The sequence below is a fragment of the Microtus pennsylvanicus genome, chromosome 19, assembly GCF_037038515.1.
Source record: "Microtus pennsylvanicus isolate mMicPen1 chromosome 19, mMicPen1.hap1, whole genome shotgun sequence".
Taxonomy (NCBI): domain Eukaryota; kingdom Metazoa; phylum Chordata; class Mammalia; order Rodentia; family Cricetidae; genus Microtus; species Microtus pennsylvanicus.
The window spans coordinates 16208768-16228175 of NC_134597.1; the positions used below are offsets into that span (position 1 = coordinate 16208768).

Consider the following 19408-nt stretch of genomic DNA (forward strand, 5'->3'; position numbering starts at 1 on the left):
TGTACTCTTCAGAACAACATAGTTGCCACTCTTAGTACTTTTACTTCCTAACCACTCTCCAAGGGTTTGGAACGCCCATCCTAATTTGTTGGAGTCTGGACTATAAATTAAATATTTTTAGTACTGTCCCGTAATAGGATACATATTATAAATTCCAGAAACCACTGGGGTGAAAGAATATTATAACCATAGGACATAGAAGACATTCTTTTAGGCCACCAACCAGCTCACAAATAGTTTATTATTTAATAATAAATAAATAAGGAAAATTATTATTAGTTATGAATGCTTGACCTTATCTTAGCTCTTGTTTTAATCTGTTTATCTTTATCTACATTTTGCTTCAGGATTTTTTAGCTTTCTGTATGTATTATGTATGATGTGTATGTATGTGTATATATACACACACACACACACACACACACATGTGTATATCCTACTTTTCTGTTTTTTATACCTGGCTGGCTGGCTGGCAGCTGCCTGGCTTCTGGCCCTAGGTATGTCCTTCTCTTTTTCCCTTGTTGTCCTTTTTCTTCTCCTTCTTCATTTTTGAACCTAAATTCCTCCTCCTACTTACTGTCTATGCCCGACAACCCCACCTATCCCTCTCCTGCCTATGTGCCATTCAGCTTTTTATTAGACCAATCAGGTGCCTTAGGCAGGCCAAGCAAAACAAAGACAACAGATACAAACATAACACACCTTTACACAGTTAAAGGAATATTCACAGCATAAATAAATGTAACACATCTTTACATAGTTAAAGTAATATTCCAAAATAATAGGTTTTTTTTTTTCTTTTCAGACTGCAAGGTTATATACCCTTCTGTCCTTCAGCAAGACCATTTTAAGCTCAGCATGCCTGCAGACATCATGAAAGCAGATTTAGAGACAAGACTGAGCTTGCATTCCCAGTGTTGAACTCTACTCCAGTGGTGTTGCTCTGCTGGAAAATCATGACATTTTGCCTCCTTTCTTGTTCTGGTCCCTCAGTAGTAGAATATCTATTTATGGAGCTAACATGGGGCTTCTCCAACAAGGACAGCATTTCTTTGGGTTGTGTCATGACCAGGGATTCCAACATATTCCTAAAGAAACCTTGAGCATAAATATTTCATTGGAACAAATTTCCTTTAAATTCTGAAGGCACCCGAAGTAGCAGGCATCAAACCTAGTCAGTAATATTTATCTTTCACAGCTGGAAAACAGAACACTAGGGCTCTCCTCTTAAAATTGTGTTCTCTGGAACTAAGGTCACTAAAGAGAAAAAGAAAAAACTCTTTTGCTCTAGAGTTTATTGCAAGTCTCAGGTCACTTCTATTGTGCAGTGACATGGCTGTCTTCCAGGGCATCAGTAAAGCCTTCAGAGGCATCTGGAGTGGGACCGCCATAAGAATGTACTTTTCTTACTCTTCCCTTCTGTATTTAATGTTTCCATTTTGTCATCTTTAATTTTTCCATAGTTGTCAAATACATATTCAAATAACTGTAGGAAGTCAGGTTTTGTTTTGTGTGTGTGTGTGTTTTGTTGTTGTTGGTGGTGGTGGGTTTTTTTTCCATACAAAAACAGAACCATAGGTGCTGGATAAAGCCGCCGCATTGCTTCATTCTGCATTGTATGAGGAAACGGGTTCTTTTTGTTTTCTTATATAAATTCACCTTATTTTAAATGCATTGCCTTGCTTCCCTATTTTCTGCGGTAAAGGAAGCTTCAATGAGAAGTGATGGACAGAGACAATGACATGTCACCTGAGACGTCCCCTTCCCCACTCAGCACTAAAGAAAATATTTGCCTTCTACTTAACCAACAGGTCTTTTTTTTTTTTTTAAACTCGACGAACTTGTTTTTTAACTAAGTAACCCCAGTACAGACCATAACAGGGTTGCTTTAGCTTTTCAGCTCATTCATGTCTTAGAAAAGAAGAAAAGAAAGAAAGCAGAGCCAAACAAAAGTCTCCAGGCTTTGAGGCCAAATAAGGAGAAGCAAGAAAAGCTTCTTAGTCTATGAAATAATTATTTAAAAGCTATCATGGCCTTATTAAATTATTGCTTTCCAGTAAATGCCAACTAGAAAAACAATCTCTTACTAAACACCAAAGAGTCAGGATAGGCAAATTTCCAGTGTGGTCTTACTTTCTTAGATAGTTGCATGAGGCACAGGTAGAAGAGGCTTCATTTTAATGATACTCGGAGCACCACAAGTTTAGTGGTAGCGTTGGCTCCTGACAATTACTCATATGTCTGCACATGATAAACATTTTAATTCTACTTAGAAAAAATGCCTTTCTGTCAATACAGTCAAAGAAGCATTGGTAAGATGTCAAGATACACATAGCATAAGAATATTTCCTTAAAAAAATAATTCTACTGAAGCTAAATAAATAGTCATCGGGTTACTACACAGAAGAGTGAGCAGCTGTTTCTATTTAGGGATTTCATATATGTCTCTACTGTTCCCTTTCTACTCCACAAAATTAACCCAGGATTAATTTCAAGAGCTCGCCCACCCTGCAGGGCTCTGGGGGTAGGGAACAGCTGCATGGCTGGGCATTTTGTGTCTTCCAGGTGTTTGTCTTCTTTTACTCTGGGTCCACAGTCACTCCATCTCCTTGTATCATCTTAATTAGTCTCAAGCTTTAAATTACAGGTACCCTGACTCTATCCTAGGACTCAAAACTCCTGTATCCAAACTCACAAATATCTCAGGTTTAATGTACACAATATATTTTCATGGGTAAAATATCACACTGCTTTTTGGAAGTAGCGAATAGCCACCATTTATTCAAACTATTTTTTTTTACCCAACTGGAAATCTAGTTTTTAATTCCTCACTTACTCTTCTTCCTATGTGTAGTCACTTGGATGGAAATTTCTGTCAATTTTACTACAGAAAATATGTTCAGTTGTTTATAGTTCCCTGTGTCTACTGCCTGCTGTGATTCTAGTGGACTACTTCTACAGCCTGTGACACATCTGCAGGAATCCCTCTCTAAAATGTAGTCTATTGTCTATAGCACACAAATAGGCAATTTGCACCCCAAACACTGAGTTATATTTCACTTGCAGTTACAGTGAAATATAAACTCCTTTGGTGTGGGACAATTCTGTATTCTGTCAATTATGTTTTAAATAAACACTGATTGGCCAGTAGCCAGGCAGGAAGTATAGGTGGGACAACCAGACAGGAAGTAGAAGTGGGTTAATGAGAACAGGAGAATTCTGGGAAGGAGGAAGCCCATTCCTTCCCAGTCCTGCCCATTCTCCAACGAAGGAAGATATGACCTGCCCCACTGAAAAACGTACCTAGCCATGTGGCTAACATATATTAGAATAATGGGCTATTGTAAGTTATAAGAGTTAATGAAAAGCCTGAGCTAATGGGCAAATCAGTTTATAACTTATGTAGACCTCTGTAAGATTTTCCTGGGGCAAAACTGTTGGGGGAGTAGGTGGGACAGAAACCTCAACAAGCAGGCCCCTCATGTTACACTCACCACCGTGGTTGTTGTCAGAGGCCTCTTGTTTGTTTCCTGGCTGCCCAGACTCCTGAAATAATCACACAAAAACTATATTATTTGCAATACTGTTTGGCCAATAGCTTAAGTGTATTGCTACATAGCTCTTACATTTAGAATTAACCCATTTCCATTATTTTATATTTTACCATGAGGCTTGTGGCCTACAGGTAAGGTTACAACTAGCAACTCATGTCTTTCCCTCTGGCAGCTACATGGTACCTTCCTGACTCCACCTTCTTTCTCCCAGAATTCAGTTTAGTTTTCCCTGCCTACCTCTATTCTGCCCTGACAGGCCCATGACAGATTCTTTATTAACCATTAATATTCATAGCATACAGAGATGAATCCCACATCACCTCTCCTTTTCTGTTTAGATGAAAAGGAAGGTTTTAACTTTAACACAGTAAATTTACATATAACAAAACAGGTATCAAGGAAGAATTACAGTTACAATATTTATATCTACTTTATATTTTATCATAATTAAGGAAAACTATAATTATAACTATCTATTCTTCAGCTCCATCAAAGACTACAGAAGGATATAATATTACCTAAGTAAACAGAATGTACATTGTAAGCAACTTCCAACACTCTAGAATTGACAGACATCTCTCTGCCTGGACAGTGACCCAAGGTTCTTCTGTAAGGTTTTGGGCACCCATATTCAGCCTACTGGTCCCTAGTATCTGGCAGACTTTTCCATAAAGCAGGAAATTTCAAAAGACAGTTCCACTTTTATTAGCAGTTTGTCAATCACCTTCTGTGTCCTGCAGAATGTCTAGCAGACTCTTTCATGTAGCAGGAATTCCAAAGGACCATCTCACCTCTAGGCAAGTTCAGCAGCCTTTTCTCTGTGGGTCCTGTATGTCCAGTTCATACAGCATGGCATCAAGCAGTCCAGGCAAGAGCAGTTTGTTGTCCAAATGGCTAGCAAACTCCATAAGGAACTTCTGTGATGCCATCTTCCTCTTGAAGTTATTGGTGTTGCCAGGAGTAGATGTGTCTCATTGTCATGAAAAGTCTTAATTTTTTAAAACATTTTAAATGCCATGTTCTGAAGGTCTCTGAAAGATTTGAAAAATACCTATCTAACTGAAATATATCTCTATATATCTAGAAAACCTAACTAACATGACTACAAGCTATTATAAATGATTATCTACTAACCTATATTTTTAAATTATACATTACATTTCTAAAAGAGCAGCACAATCACAATACCTTAATGAAGAGCAGAAATATACAGATAATAAAATTGGCCTTAAATTTTATCAATAAACCAAGATCCATACCAATGCAAATCTCTGTAGTATATCCATATCATATCCCCCTTTAGATGTAAACAAACATTTGTAAACAATATTTGGGAATTTGGTGCTACTGATGAATCAGGAAGACCTCTCTTATAGGAGCTGCTGCACGCCAGGCTGGCCACCAAGAAGCTATGCTTAACTGTGTTCTTTTGTGTCTAGAATTACTTTTTAAGCTTTTTTGGGGGGTTTATGTGGATATAGTCAATCACATTGGCACGCCAATTTGTTGTATGAGGCTGCTCGTTTGTTTCCTGGCCACCTAGACTCCAGAAATAATCACACAAGACTATATTATTTGCAATACTGTTTGGCTAGTAGCTTAAGCGTATTGCTACCTAGCTCTTACATGTAGAGTTAACCCATTTCCATTATTTTATATTTTACCATGACGCTAGGGGTCTACCAACAAGTTTCTCTCCTGTGTCTGTCTCCAGCAGTGGCTACATGACATCTCTCTGACTCTGCCTTCTTTCTCCCAGAAATCAGTTTAGTTTTCCCTGCCTACCTCTCTTCTGCCCTGCCAGGCCAAAGACAGATTCTTTATTAGCCAATGGTATTCACAACATACTGAGGAGAATCGCACATCACCCTGTAACGACAGGAATGTTGGCCATGGTAATAGGTTTCATGATCCCACAAATAAAAAAGCTCAGAAAATACAACTAAGCATGTGAATACTCATGTTGTAGAAAATATTAGAAGAATAAATGATTCTAGGGAAGAAACAGAAGTAAGAAATTCATCAATCTCTGACAATTTTTCAGGTCCCCAGCAAAGGACATATATTTGACTTTATGAGAAAACCATAATAATAGACAAAATAAATAGACAAAAATGTATCTAAAACTCACAAAAATGTATGCTAGATTGAAACATTTGACCCTTTGATATCAACTTGTAGCCAATTTTATTTCTTTCAAAATTTTATTAATATATATATTTTTTACTAATTCTAGACAGTCAGGAACTAGCAAAAAGCACTGTGCAGCTGAGATGAGGACAGCCAACTAAAGAGTTTGCTTTCTCTTCCATTTTTCCTGAGAAAATGATCAAATATTTATCTATTAGATCAAAATCCACCTATAAGAAGATTTATAACTGATTTCATTTTCACACATTCTTAAGATTAATTATGAAGAATAGCACATTTCCTGGTGAATAGTAATATCCTCAGAAGCATTTAATTTTTCCCGTAAATGTGAATATTCCCTAGCTCTATCAATAACTTTTACTTGAAATTGCTAAAAGTAAATCCAACTTTCTGCTGAAAACCTACTGGCATCTTCAACACAGTATGCCAAAAACAAAACTTTCCCCAGCTCCAGGATAGTGCCCTTCACCAATACTCCCAAAACACATTACATCAAGCCCCTTGGAAAATTATACTTTATAATAATATTTCATCTATATTTGTCATTAGACAGCAACCTCTTTAAATATAATTACCATTGCTCATCTTCTGAATGGATTAGCATTATCCTAGAAGCATTCTCAAAACATTTTTCAAACTAAAATAATTAGCTTCTCTAAAATAACAATTAAAATGTTTTATTCAATCCAAACCTCTATCATCATAAGATATATAATTAACATTTGAAAAAACGCAGTCATCAACACATATTTTATAATTAAAACCTGTATTTTAATTAGTTTATAATTAAATTAGTTTCATCTGGGATAGTTTGGGGGAAATTCCATGAAGCAGCCTATCAAGAAGGAATTTTTGACTTTGGCACACCTGACTAAAGATATCAGCAAAGTGGACTTGGAATGATGGTTAAGCGTTTTAGTTCAGCTCCCTTTACCTAGTGGAACTGGTATCAGTTTTCTTTTGGTATTCAAGAGATCCCATCTCTATTGTCTCAATAAAAGGTGTCTTTATATACAAAGATCTCACAGAAAACCAGTTAATTTCCATTAAGTTTGTGAATGCAGGAGGTATCATTTTCCTTTTTATACAGCTATTTTTTTAATCTGCACATTATGTTTCAGAGTCTTGACAGGCCAAATCTTGTCAGTGTCTTTGATCCCCAATACCTGCTATATTCTAGATCATTCTGCTTGTTGTTTGAATGCAATCGAGAGTTGTGGTTTGATGTAAAATGCCATATCAGAATTACACCAGTCACAACAGTATTAGAAAGATAAACTTTGTTTTACGGGCTCCATAAACAATTCAAATTCTGCTCATTTAGCTCAAATAATCATGAGGCTAGAAGGGATGTAGGCAAACATTCAGTGGTCACATGACCAATATACCTGAGAATACAGTTGGTGAAGGGAAGAAATCCTAAAATTAAGTAAACATCCCCTAAAGTCTGTGTGGATAATTGTTGGACTTACAGACTCTTCTCATTGTAGTGACTATGAGATCTCTGAAGGTTTGTGTGGGGCTTCTACCCCGTGACATGTGAAGTCAGAGCTCTGGCAGGGTATCATTTGTACTGTGTTGCTCATCACCTAACTTTGCACAAGAGGCTCTGAAGCCTCTGTTTGGAAGTCAGCCATGATTCACTGCAGCAGAGTGCTGTCAAGGCAGCTGGTTCTGCACACACACACACACACACACACACACACACACACACACACACACATACACACACACACACACACAGAGCCTTCTACAATAAATTAATCCCTTGTCATCTCAATTTACAGGCACTCACCAGAATCATGTCTGAACTAGGAATGTGGCTTCATGGTAGCACACCTTTCTAGCATGCTAGATGCTCTGGGTGTGCTAAAAAAAGAAAATACAAACAAAATGGTAACTGTTATCCGTTGAGTCAGGCATGCAACATGCCTCTTCACATAACACTTTAAAACTTTGAAGCACAGCTATAATTTGTTATCACCCAATTAGAAAAGTAGGAGCTTAAATATCTTTATCTTCTTCAAGTTCTGAAAATGAGCACAAGGTTCACCTGGATTCACGAGGACTGCTTGCTCATATCTAGTCATCTATCCATGAATTATAATAGACCCAGAGATGCGGCAAAAGCTTGTTTGAACTGTTTTGGGAAGTCATGAAGAGGTTAAGTCAATTATATCATTAGAGGTCTGAATTCATCTTCATTATTACCAAAACTGACTTGCTTGTGAATTTTTGGAATCTGTAATTATCACTCAAAGTAAATGTGGATTTTAAACATGATGTGTGGGTGTGTGGGTGTGCGCACATGCATGCACACACTCAAGTGTGCCCGTATCAGTTAATGTACACCGCATACATGCGCACGTGCCTGTGGAGACCAGAAGAAGACACTGGATTCCCTGGGACTGAAGTTTACAGATTGCTGTGAACAATGTGAATTCTGGGAACTGAATGTGGATCTTTTGCAAGGTCAGTAAGTGCTCTTAACCCACAAGCCATTTCTTATAGCAAACATGTACACATTAGTAGAAATTTTATATTGTATTTTGATTGCCCTGAATCTTTTCAAAATGAAATCTAAATCTTCATAGACATTAAAAATGCATTTTCAAGCTCACTGTGATGCCCAGCATTAGGAAGAATAGTGCAGAAATATGACTGTGAAAACAGTCTAACAGTGGTTCTCAACCTTCCTGATGCTATGACACTTTTATATAGTTCCTCATGTTGTGGGGATCCCAACCATAAAATTTTGCTGTTGCTATGAATGGTAATATAAATATCTGATATGTGGGACATCTGATATGTGATCCCAAGGGGCCACAGCCCACATGTTGATAAACATTAGTCTAGACTGAATAGCAAGGCACTGTTACAAACACCTACCATCAAAAATTACCTTTTCCGCAAAGAAAATCTCACACAACTTTGTGAAATTTTTAATATGTGTTTATATGTGTTTGTGTGTTGTATACATTAGTGTTCACAGGTGTATGTAGGTACACATATGTGGGGTACAGAGGGAAATACTGGGTGCATTGCTCTATCTCACTTCACTTTTTCTTTCTTTATTATTAATTAAATTTTTCATCTATTTTCTTTTTCATTATTATTAATGAAACTTTTTCATTTCTTTTACATCCTGGCTGAAGCTTCCCCTCTTTCCTTCCTTCCACCCTGTTTCCCCCTACCTCTCCTCTGCCTTCTCCCATTCACTCCTCTTCTGTTTCTCTTCAGAAACAGGCAGGCCTCCCAGGGGTATCAACAAAGCAAGGCATATCAAGTTGAGGTAGGACTGAGTTCGTCCCTTTGTATTAAGGCTGGGTCAGGCAGCCCAGTAAGGGGAATTAGGTTCTGAAAAGCCAGCTCAAGCATTAGAAACATGCTTGAGTTCCACAAATAGTTGAAGAGAGGGGAGGGAGTATGAGCCAGGGGGTTCAAGGTCATCATAAAGGAACCCACAGAAACAGCTAACCTGGGTTCATAGGAGCTCACAGACTCTGATCCAACAGCTAGGGAGCATGCATGGAACAATACTAGGCCCTCTACATATGTGTGACAGTTGTGTGGTTTTGTCTACATGTGGAACTCCACTTTGTTCTCTAGACAGGTTCTCTCGCTGAGCCTAGCATTCACTGACTGGCTAGGCCAGCTGGTCAGTGGATTCCAAGGATCCCCCTCAACTCATCCCTTCATGGCTGGATTTATAGGTGGCACCAGCTTTGACATGAGTGCTGGAGATCCAAACTCAAGTCCAGCTCTTTAACCAGTGAGCTGTCTCCCTCTGACATAATTTCCAAACTTCCCAATAAATGGAGGAGAGTCCTAGGAAAAGACTATCTTGTCTATGGCATGACAACATCGTGGGCCCTTTAGATTGCTTACAGCACACCATAATAAGAACTTCAAAACTGAAAACAGAAAACACTCACATAGCTCATGCATAAGTAAATCATCGTTATCCAATTTCAAGTCATCTTATAGTCTATTAACTTTATACTAGCTAACCATATCTCTAATTTTGATTTTATTTTTTCCTAGTTCTTGAGGTAAGTAAATATAATTTACACCTCAAGATGAACATATTTGAATATATAGAAATCACACTCTTTCCCACACTAATTAAATATTACAACTCTTTCTGATATTGAAAGCATATCAGATTGGATTCTGAAATATTTTGCAACTTTGCCTACTTGGCATAAATGTGTCAAGAGCATCTTGGGGACTGACCTTCCTCTTGTGGTCAGATACATATTAACCAAGCTCAGCTGTGCACTGCTTCCTGCCTCGCGGAGTCAGGATGGATGCTGCTTGTATATTCAAGCCACTGTGGTTATCATCTTCCCTTGTTTCTACAGTGAGTTCATCCCTTTTCTCATCTGCAGTGTTTCCAAGTTCCATCAATACACTATTTCAAACCGATGTCAAGTTTAATGGGCCTAGAAGCAACTCAACTTCTCTAAACCATTTTTGCCTCTTTTCTGATCCATTGTCTCTTTCTCAAACTTCCTCAGTTCCAAAACCAGGAATGGAGACTTGCTCTAAGTGCCCCCACAAACTCACAGTAGAAGGACTAAGAGGTTTACTAAGTGAATAATCAGAGGAGAGGGAAGATATGGTCTACTGCCCACCAGCCAAAACTTCATTATCTAAATACTCTAGCTGCCGGTTCAAGGCTCTACCTTACATCTGTCCTATCTCCTTCTGTGTCCTCATCATTGCTAGAACATGCTCCAATTGAGAGAGAATACAGGATACAAGAAGTGAAATTTTGTATTTGTTACTAAAATTCTTTCATTGAAAGTTTGACTTTTATGTACTTCAACCATTTATTTCTTCACTTGTCAGCAGAAGTTGCAAATGTTATATTATTGAGCTGGTCTTGAAACATCTATTCTCGTATCATCTACTCATTTCTCAAATCTACACACTGTGGAATCAGGAATTCCTGGATAAAGATAACAAGTAACTATAGGCAACTGAGAAAAGTTGGGAATGGGAAAGGTGGTCCTCACCAGGGAAAAATGCACCAATTGGTTGTCCAATGTCAAATGATGTGGGATTCCCCTCTGTATGCTACGAATATGTGTTATTACCATTGGTTAATAAAGGAGCTCAGGGTTCTTATTAACTAACTCATATATTAAATTAACCCATTTGTATTATTTTATGCACATCATATGGGATATCCTTCTGTATATGTGTTGCTACTATTGGTTTGATGAATAAGGCTTTTTGGTCAATGACTTAGCAGAGTAAAGCTAGGCAGGTAATCCAAACAGAAATAGAAAGAGTAGGCAGAGTCAGGTAGATGCCATGTAGCTGCTGAAGGAGAAAGATGCCAGAACCTTACCAGTAAGCCACTGCCTTGTGGCAATACACAGAGTAATAGAAATGAGTTAATTTAAGATATAAAGGCTAGCTCGGAATATGCCTGAACCATTGGCCAAAGAGTCCTGTGATTAATATAGTTTTGTGTGCTTATTCAGGTCTGGGTGGCTGGGAAACAAAAGTACAGTCTCTATTTACAGTCAAATGGCCAGTCCTGAAAACAAACATATAAATAATATCATATGGACTGAACAAAGTATATTTAGGAATATATAGGTATATACATACAATAACAATTCATGAGCAAAGACTCCATAAATTTGAAGGAGATTAGGAAGAGGTATATGAAAGAATTTGGAGTGAAAAGAGAGAAGGGAGGAATGTAAGTAAATTATAATCTCAAAGAAAGGTAACAAGCAAATTAGCTAAACTAGTGGACAATGAGGAAAAAGGGATCACTATTTTAATTTCTATTCAGCACCAATTCTTTCTTAACATTGACCCCGTTATGAGATCCCAGCATAACAATGACAAAAACAGCCTTGTATGACATTATCTCCAAAATGAAGTCCCACTGAATATTACTTCTAAAGACTAAAATATGTTACATAAAACATAATTCCATTATCACATAGGTTCAAAAAGGCCATACTAAGGGAAAGTTACATATTTTTCAAAACTCAACATTGCTTTTAAAAAATCATTTAACAAATACTATTCTACCTACTCTAATTCCTTATTGATCTGTTGATGGTTTAATTTTTTAACTTTGTTGTTTTTTTTTTGAGGCAAGCTTTTGTATATCTGAGGCTGGCTTTGAACTTGCTATGTAACTGAGAATGACCTTTAACGTGGGATCCTCTTGCCTCTGTCATCTCCTCTTCCAATGGCTGATGTTACATGTATGTTCTACCATATTTGGATGATGCAGTTCTAGGATCCAACCCAGGACTTACTGCATGATAGGCAAGAAATCTATCAACCACGCTATCTCTCCAGATCATTTCCTAGTAAGTCTTGCAGTAGAACAGTAGTTTATGTTCTGTTAGCAAGCATAAAATTTTGTCAATTAAAATATGACAATCTCGTGTGATAATTTGTTGGCTTGTTTGCTTCCTTGCTTGTTATAGAAGTACCAGAGAATGAACCTGGAGACCAGTGCATGCTGGTTTACTGCTCCACCATTAACCTATGTTCCTCGGAAATTTGTTACATTTATTTATTTGTTTATTTATTCATTTATTTACTTACGTGTGTGAGTATTTTGACTGTAAACATGTTTATGCACCTTGTAAATGTCTGGTGCTCAAGAAGCTCAAAAGGAGGCATCAGATTCCCTGGATCTAAAGCTATAGGTAGTTATCAGCCACCATGTAGGTAATGGGAATCAAACCTGGGTCCTCCGCAAAAGAAGTAAGTGCTCTTAAGCACAGGAATCTGTCTGATTCTGTGTTGGCATTCTTAGAGATGGGGGTTAATTCTTACTATCGTATGCTTGCTAAAGCTCTTCCCAGATTAATTTTGGACAGATTCTACCATAAGTCTCCCTCCTGTTTACAGCAAATGGAAAGAAAAACAACTTAAATTATTCCTAATAGTGTTTCTCACTCAGAATTTAACTATATTCAGTCATTTTTGGACCTGACATCAGTGGCTTTGGTACTGTTCCACACACCTTGTCTCTGTGCCACCAACAGCATTGAGGCTCCAGAATTTCCAAGAAAAGATTCACGTTTTTCTTCCTAAACAGCCATCTTTTCTTCAGCTTTGTTAATTACACATCCTAGCTCCTAATAAAACATATCAAAAACATGGCTATATCTAGCAAGGAGACGTCACAGTTGCTCCTCCAATTGTTTGCTGATTAAAAGACATATTTATGACTGTATATTGCCTCTAATACTAGTGGTAATAAGAAGCTCCTAAGGGTAATGGAATATGACTCTGTTCTGTCCAGCCAACATTAGAAAATGTTGCTGATTATAACTTAATCATGTACAGTATAAAAATGTATCTTAGAGTTGATAGCAAGAGGACTAATGGGCTCTTACTTTTCACGGGCATTGCCCAACATTGTCAAATCTGTGTGTGCTCATAGCATCCAACTATATGTTCAATCCTTTGTTCTTATTTAAGGTATGCAAATCATATTGGAAGGCATGCTATACATAGAAAATAAAATGCAGAGTACCTGATTAAATTTGAATTGTAGATAAAACATGTTATTTTTCTTTTTAGTGTGTCCTAGAGAGATTGACTGAAAATAAAGTGTCATTGCTTACTCAAATTTAATTGGTCATCCTGGACTTGTTTCTGGCAACATTAAATATATGTCAGAAGTGTTATAATCTTGACTTGAAGTCATTACAAGTCTAGTATTATCTTGAAATAATGATTTGGTTTAAGAATAGAATATATTTCCAATTTCCATAAAATCATCAAAATGCTAACTGCAGCTGTTTCAAAATGGTAAAATTCGTAATAGTTCAAATGAATTTGGACTGGATTTTGCTTGAGGATTTTTTTCCTGTGTTAATGTTCTATTATCAGTATAATGAGGAAAATCAATAAGGCTATTTTCATTAAAAAGGAGATATAAATTATACATATAAAAAGTTATTAGATGAATTGTGTATGCAGCCTTCTTTTTTAAATTTCTTACTAAACTAGGTTCCTTCCCACTTATTTTCTCTAGTTTATGAAAGGGACTGATGCTGTGGTTCAGCGAGAAAGCACCCGATCTAGGTTCAGTCCTCGGTAAATACACACACCTGAAATGCGCAGGACAGGTGCAAATGCGTTCTCGGTGCTAAAATCTTTATTATTTTTCTTTCATTGCTGTAACAAACTACCACTTTCATGTAGCTGCCAAAGATTTAAACAGAGCATCTTTGTGGAGTCCCCATGTTTTCTGGCATACACTGATCTTAGATATTACATAATTATGCATTTGTCTATGGACAATTGTCTTCTAAATTTTAAAGATATTAAAATTTATTTTAAAAACTGAAGACATGCTGTCAAGTCTAAATATTATTTAAAATAAGTTTTAAGCAAATTAGGGAAGATAATTGCTTTTAAAAATAAAAAGCATCAAAAAAAAAGAAACATACCTCAACCTCAAAAAAAAAAAGCATCTTTGAAAAGTAGGTACTTTCAAATTTTTATTAAAGAAAATGCAATCTGATAAATCTGAAAACTCAGACTTTGGAGATAACTTAGCCTTTTTAAAAAATAAGGATTTTTCTAATGAACATTAGAGAAGGTTAAAATAAAATGTTGATTTCACGTATCATTTGTATTTGCTCACGAGAAAGCTTTCTATGGGGAGAAAAGGGGACAGTGCAAGAAAGATACTGGACCCCTCCCCAGCCTCCCCTTTCTAGCTCATCTCTTACCTTTATAAAAGTTCAATCCAATGGGGATTTACCCCTTTAGATTTAAATTCTGTACTAAAATGGCAAAACAAAAAATAAAGAAAAAGCTAGATATGACCAGACACCTTGTCATGCAGCTATTAAAAACTAAGATAAAACTTGACATTTGGAGAGGGGATATGGCTCAGACATCAGTTACCAGGAGCAAGTAGCTGGTCATTGAGATAGAAAACACAATAACTGCTTTATTTTCTATTTTAAGCACACCATCCTCTACCAACACAAACACAAGCCGTGACAACCAGCTAGGGGATAAAAATCAAATGTATGTCATTGAGGCATTTCTATTAAATTAAACAAATTAGAGTCTGGGTCAGCGGAGAGATTGACAAAGGGCACTTGATGGAAAATAAGATGAAATTTTAAAGAAAAGAAATAGGTACATGCAAGCGGTTATGAATCATCAATCATATTTATGACTCATGCTTTATAACTTTCCCTGCAGTGCCCATTGTTATTTATATGAATTTTTAAAACCCCGAAATTAATGTCAACCGCCCTATGAAAATACTACAAAACAAGGACATTACTTACAAATTCCTTGTGCCTCCCGCAGCAGTTCCGAAGCTGTATATCACACGGCAGTGTATTTCACTTTAAGCAGCCCCTTCTACTTTCATCCCTGTGCTATGTATAGCACGCTGAACTGCCTTCCGAAGATCAAAGAGAAGCGGGCCCTGCTTTATTTACAAAGGCAAATTTAATGGGTAACCAAGGTGCCTGTTTTACGAAGCTGACTGGTCCCTTTTGAACTGCTATCTCCACTGATCCAGGGACCGTGCTCGAAATGCAGAGGCTCTCTTGAATCTGGAAAATGTTCTTAGCTTAATTGGTGCCCCGTCTTTGAACTACATGCCATGGTTTTACTGGGCTGGAAGGGCACACAGAGATTCCTTCAGGGCTCAAGAGTGCTACAGGAGTTTGGAACAGGAGAAGCAAACAAGACAAAAATGGGACTATGAAATTGAAAATATTTATCTCAGTATCAATAAAGGAAGTACATGATGCAATATCAGTGTCTCATCAAAAACTGGGACACGGATCCAGCCTTGGTATGAGTTGTAAACCTCACTGCTCCATAGGGAAATAATGTATTTGTTTTGGGTGTTGCATTAATGTTAATGTAAAAGTGAATGTTTGTGAAGCAACAAGATACAAAATGAAGATTTGGAAAGATTTGGGAGATGTGTATCCCAATAGACTGTTAACTGGCAACATGAATTTGTCTTAGATGTCCACGTCTCCCAGAATCTCACATTCTCATCTTCAAAAGAAGAAATTGCCTTTTATGGGAGGGGGCGACGACTGCTTGTCAGTATCTGTTACTCTTCTCCTGCTATGAGTTGTGCATTCTGTTTCTCTCTCTCTCTCTCTCTCTCTCTCTCTCTCTCTCTCTCTCTCTCTCTCTCTCATTCTCTCTCTCTCTCTCTCTCTCTCTCTCTCTCTCTCTCTCTCTCTCATTCTCTCTCTCTCTCTCTCTCTCTCTTGAGTGCATGCACTTGTTTGGGCCAATGAGGAATGAATAGGAGTAACGTATCAGTTCTGCAAGATACAATGATTTGGGAAAGATTACAAACACTCTTTACATTTCTGGAATAAACTAGGAAGTGTGTGTTAGCATGATGAAGGAGTACAATGCTAAAGAGCTGTGGATATATAGTGCTGTGGATAGCCAGAGCCTCTGAGAATCGCCTGCTCTATCCGCCTTGCCTCTAAACCACTGAACTTTGTCACTGCAGGATGACCTGTCAAGCCCAATGGAACATCTTATGCAATCAATGCAAAGATTCCATGAGATGGTACAAACACTTGGGAGCTGATAAGTCGGTGCTGACTCTACTCTATTCCCCCCCCCTTTGATTTTGTGCATTTAGAACAGTGAATATGCTATTTTAAGCTTGCAGTGATAAATAATTAATAAAGCCATTGCCTCCTCCTTTTTATCTTTTCCTGTTACCACTGTACCTCTCTTGTTTTCTCGCTGGGATCACTGCAATCAGGGACTATAGCCAGACACCAAGAAGAAAAAATATAGAAAGAAAAAAGAAAGAAAAGCCCTCAACGTCCCCTCATTCCTCAGAGTAGACAACTTAAGGGTTTAAATATTAGTTTAAATAATCTGCAATTGATATTGTTGTTCTCAAAAGCTGCAGAGACAGTTTCCTCTGGACTATTTCCTTTGACAGTAAGACTTCAGGCAACTTCCCGAAAGCGGTAACACTTCCAAAGAGGATGTTCTATTGTCTAAAGTTCACAATTTTTCTTTGATCTGGTTCATATGAGGATTAGCTGAGTTGGTCTCACACCAGTTTACTTAAACTTCTTTAAGTAATGGAATTTAAACTTCTTTAAGTAAAATGGAAGCATATGAAATTATTTTTCAGCTCAGTGAATGAGATCAATGGCCTTGAAGATGTCTTATAACAGTTAATGATTAGGAGATACAATCTACTGGCCAAGTGCCAAGCATGGTGCTGAGCGCTTCACAGAACACCTCTCTGGAGTCTTCTTCACAAGGCTATACAGTATAGCTGGCATTTAGGGAAGATGATGTTTAGAGAAACTAACTCCACAGCATCTATAGTGAGTAATGAATGAAGCAGAGACGAATGTCTGAGCAGTGTGGCTCCAAACCCACAGTCTTAACTAATGTTCAGTACCGTCACCATACAATTGGACTGTCAAAGGTTCATGATGTTGGTATTAAGTGTTGTGTGTATAGATTATGTAGGCAGATTGCTCTAAGTTGCTCATTACAAAGGAAGCTGTACTGCTCAATCATGACTGGCTAAGGCAACAAAACAACACATTCCCTTGTCATAAGTACAATGCCTACACCTACACACAGCAATGAGAACATATTTATTTATGATTTTTTTCAGTGTATCTGGGGGATTTTCTGAAATTCACGGGGAATTAGAGGGGGATTTTTATTACTGTCTCCTTGTCATTTGGGATTTTAAGTAACAGTTATTTCTGTCTTATCCTCTGGTTACATATAGAAAACACTTATACTGATTTATTTTGAAACCTTGAACTTAATTGCTGAATATATGGCACTCTGTAAGACGTGAGAGGAGTCGGGGATGCAGCTCAGTGGTAGGAAGTTTGCCTACAATGTGCAAAACTTTGAGTTCAATCCCTACTACCAAAAGCAAAAACACAATTGAATCGAAACAAAATTGAAAGGAATGTTTATGAAACCCAAATAACTAATTCTTGCCTTCCAAAACTCATCTCCAGAGGAATAAATGGTTGAAATACACATTAGGTTTCTGTTGTTACTACGCAGCTCTGTCATCTGACGCAACAGGGGAAATAACTAATAAACTATAAATTTCATTATAGATCCTTTCAGTTTCAATCTGTGCTAAAGTCAAATAAAAACATTACAAGCATTATCTTCCATGCATTCTGATATTACTCTTTTCTAAGACAAAGGAAACAAGAAGACATCCATTATTTTATCTATTAGTTTTCTCAACCTGAGTGTTGTATATGGAGGTTGGTCAGAGTCCTTCCGAAGCCTTGAGGTTGGAAGAAAAGAACAGAAGTTCAAAGCAAACCAATGGTGCCCAGATCAGCAAACGTTACTATTTGAAGGTGGAGCTCTTCACTTTCCCCATCTGTTATTATTAGTTCAGTTGGAACATACTGAGGTTCACAATTTGTACACACATGTATTCGTAGAAAGTTTCAAGGCTGAAGTTTCTAGAATATTTGTTATAGACCGAAGCATCTACTATAAACACTAACAATTCTATTCCAGATAGTGTTATAGAGGAGAAAATTATTTGAGAATAATATGAAGATTTGTTCAAGAACTTAATATATATATATATATATATATATTCACATAAATACAAAAACATGATAATCAAAGAGTATTTGAGAGAGTATCTAGTTCATGTTATGATTCTAGATAGATGAGTTTTTGTTATCAAAAACAGCGTAGTTACCCAAGAAGTTTTCCTTGATGAACCATGGATTGGCTGCAGGGAGCTAGAGATGAAGTGATAAGGTAGCTTACATTTTCTCGGACACAGATTTAAATGTAAATTTTGTTGAATTTCTGTCAGTATCAGATGCTAGTTGTAACAAGGGAGATACACATGCAAAAGGCGCACAAAGACAAACAAGGGTTCCTAGCTCATCTTTTAAATACTCTTTCCTCGCTCAACAAGAGATGATCTACATTCCCATATAGGTGTATTACCAGTTCATGAGCACATTTGGTCTCAGTGTATCTCTCTCTGTCTCTCTCTCTGTCTCTGTCTCTCTGTCTTCCTCTCTCTCTCTCTCTCTCTCTTCTTTCTCTCTTTCATGGCTTTCATTTGTTGTTTTACAAAAGTAGGGCAATGTTATACATACTAATGTACAATCTTTCCCTATAATAACACCGTGTTTGCATTCCTCTCGGTTGATAGTAATAATCAGAGCTTATAAATAGTTTGCATAGATGTCTTGACATTCATTTACTACTTTTCCTTTTGACACCATTTAAAATTTCAAGATTGTATTCAATAAAAGGTTTGAATAAAAGATTTTATATGAAAATATTTTCTTTATCTTTATAGTCATTCATATCTATGCAGGAATTTTCTTGAGTTTAGGCTATGAATTATCTTACACAATAACTATTCCCAATGTGAACCTTGTTCAGTGAAAGCCATGACTTTAATCTCTTCACCTATAGCTATGTTCATACATGAACATTTGCTTGGTGACCAATTTGTCTTGATTAAGTCTGATAGTGACACACAGATATACCATGTAGGCTCATCATTTGGCCTCTATTCTTTGGACAACTATTAACATTCCTAGTTCCTTACCTACATCATGAACATACCTTGCATGGTATTGATCACAGTGTTGGTCAGCTGCTCTTTGAAAAGGAACACATTGTCTCTCCTTTCTCTTATGCTTCTT

General features: G+C 37.1%; 1 protein-coding gene across 1 annotated transcript in view; it reads right to left on the reverse strand.

Moving 5' to 3' along the window:
• Window positions 1-15344, reverse strand: part of Tspan12 (tetraspanin 12) — a 101107-nt gene extending 85763 nt beyond the window's left edge. The window contains exon 1 of the mRNA XM_075953564.1: window positions 15014-15344. The gene's annotated coding sequence lies outside the window, so the exon portion shown is untranslated. The remainder of the gene's footprint in view (window positions 1-15013) is intronic.
• Between the last annotated feature and the right edge of the window lie 4064 nt (window positions 15345-19408).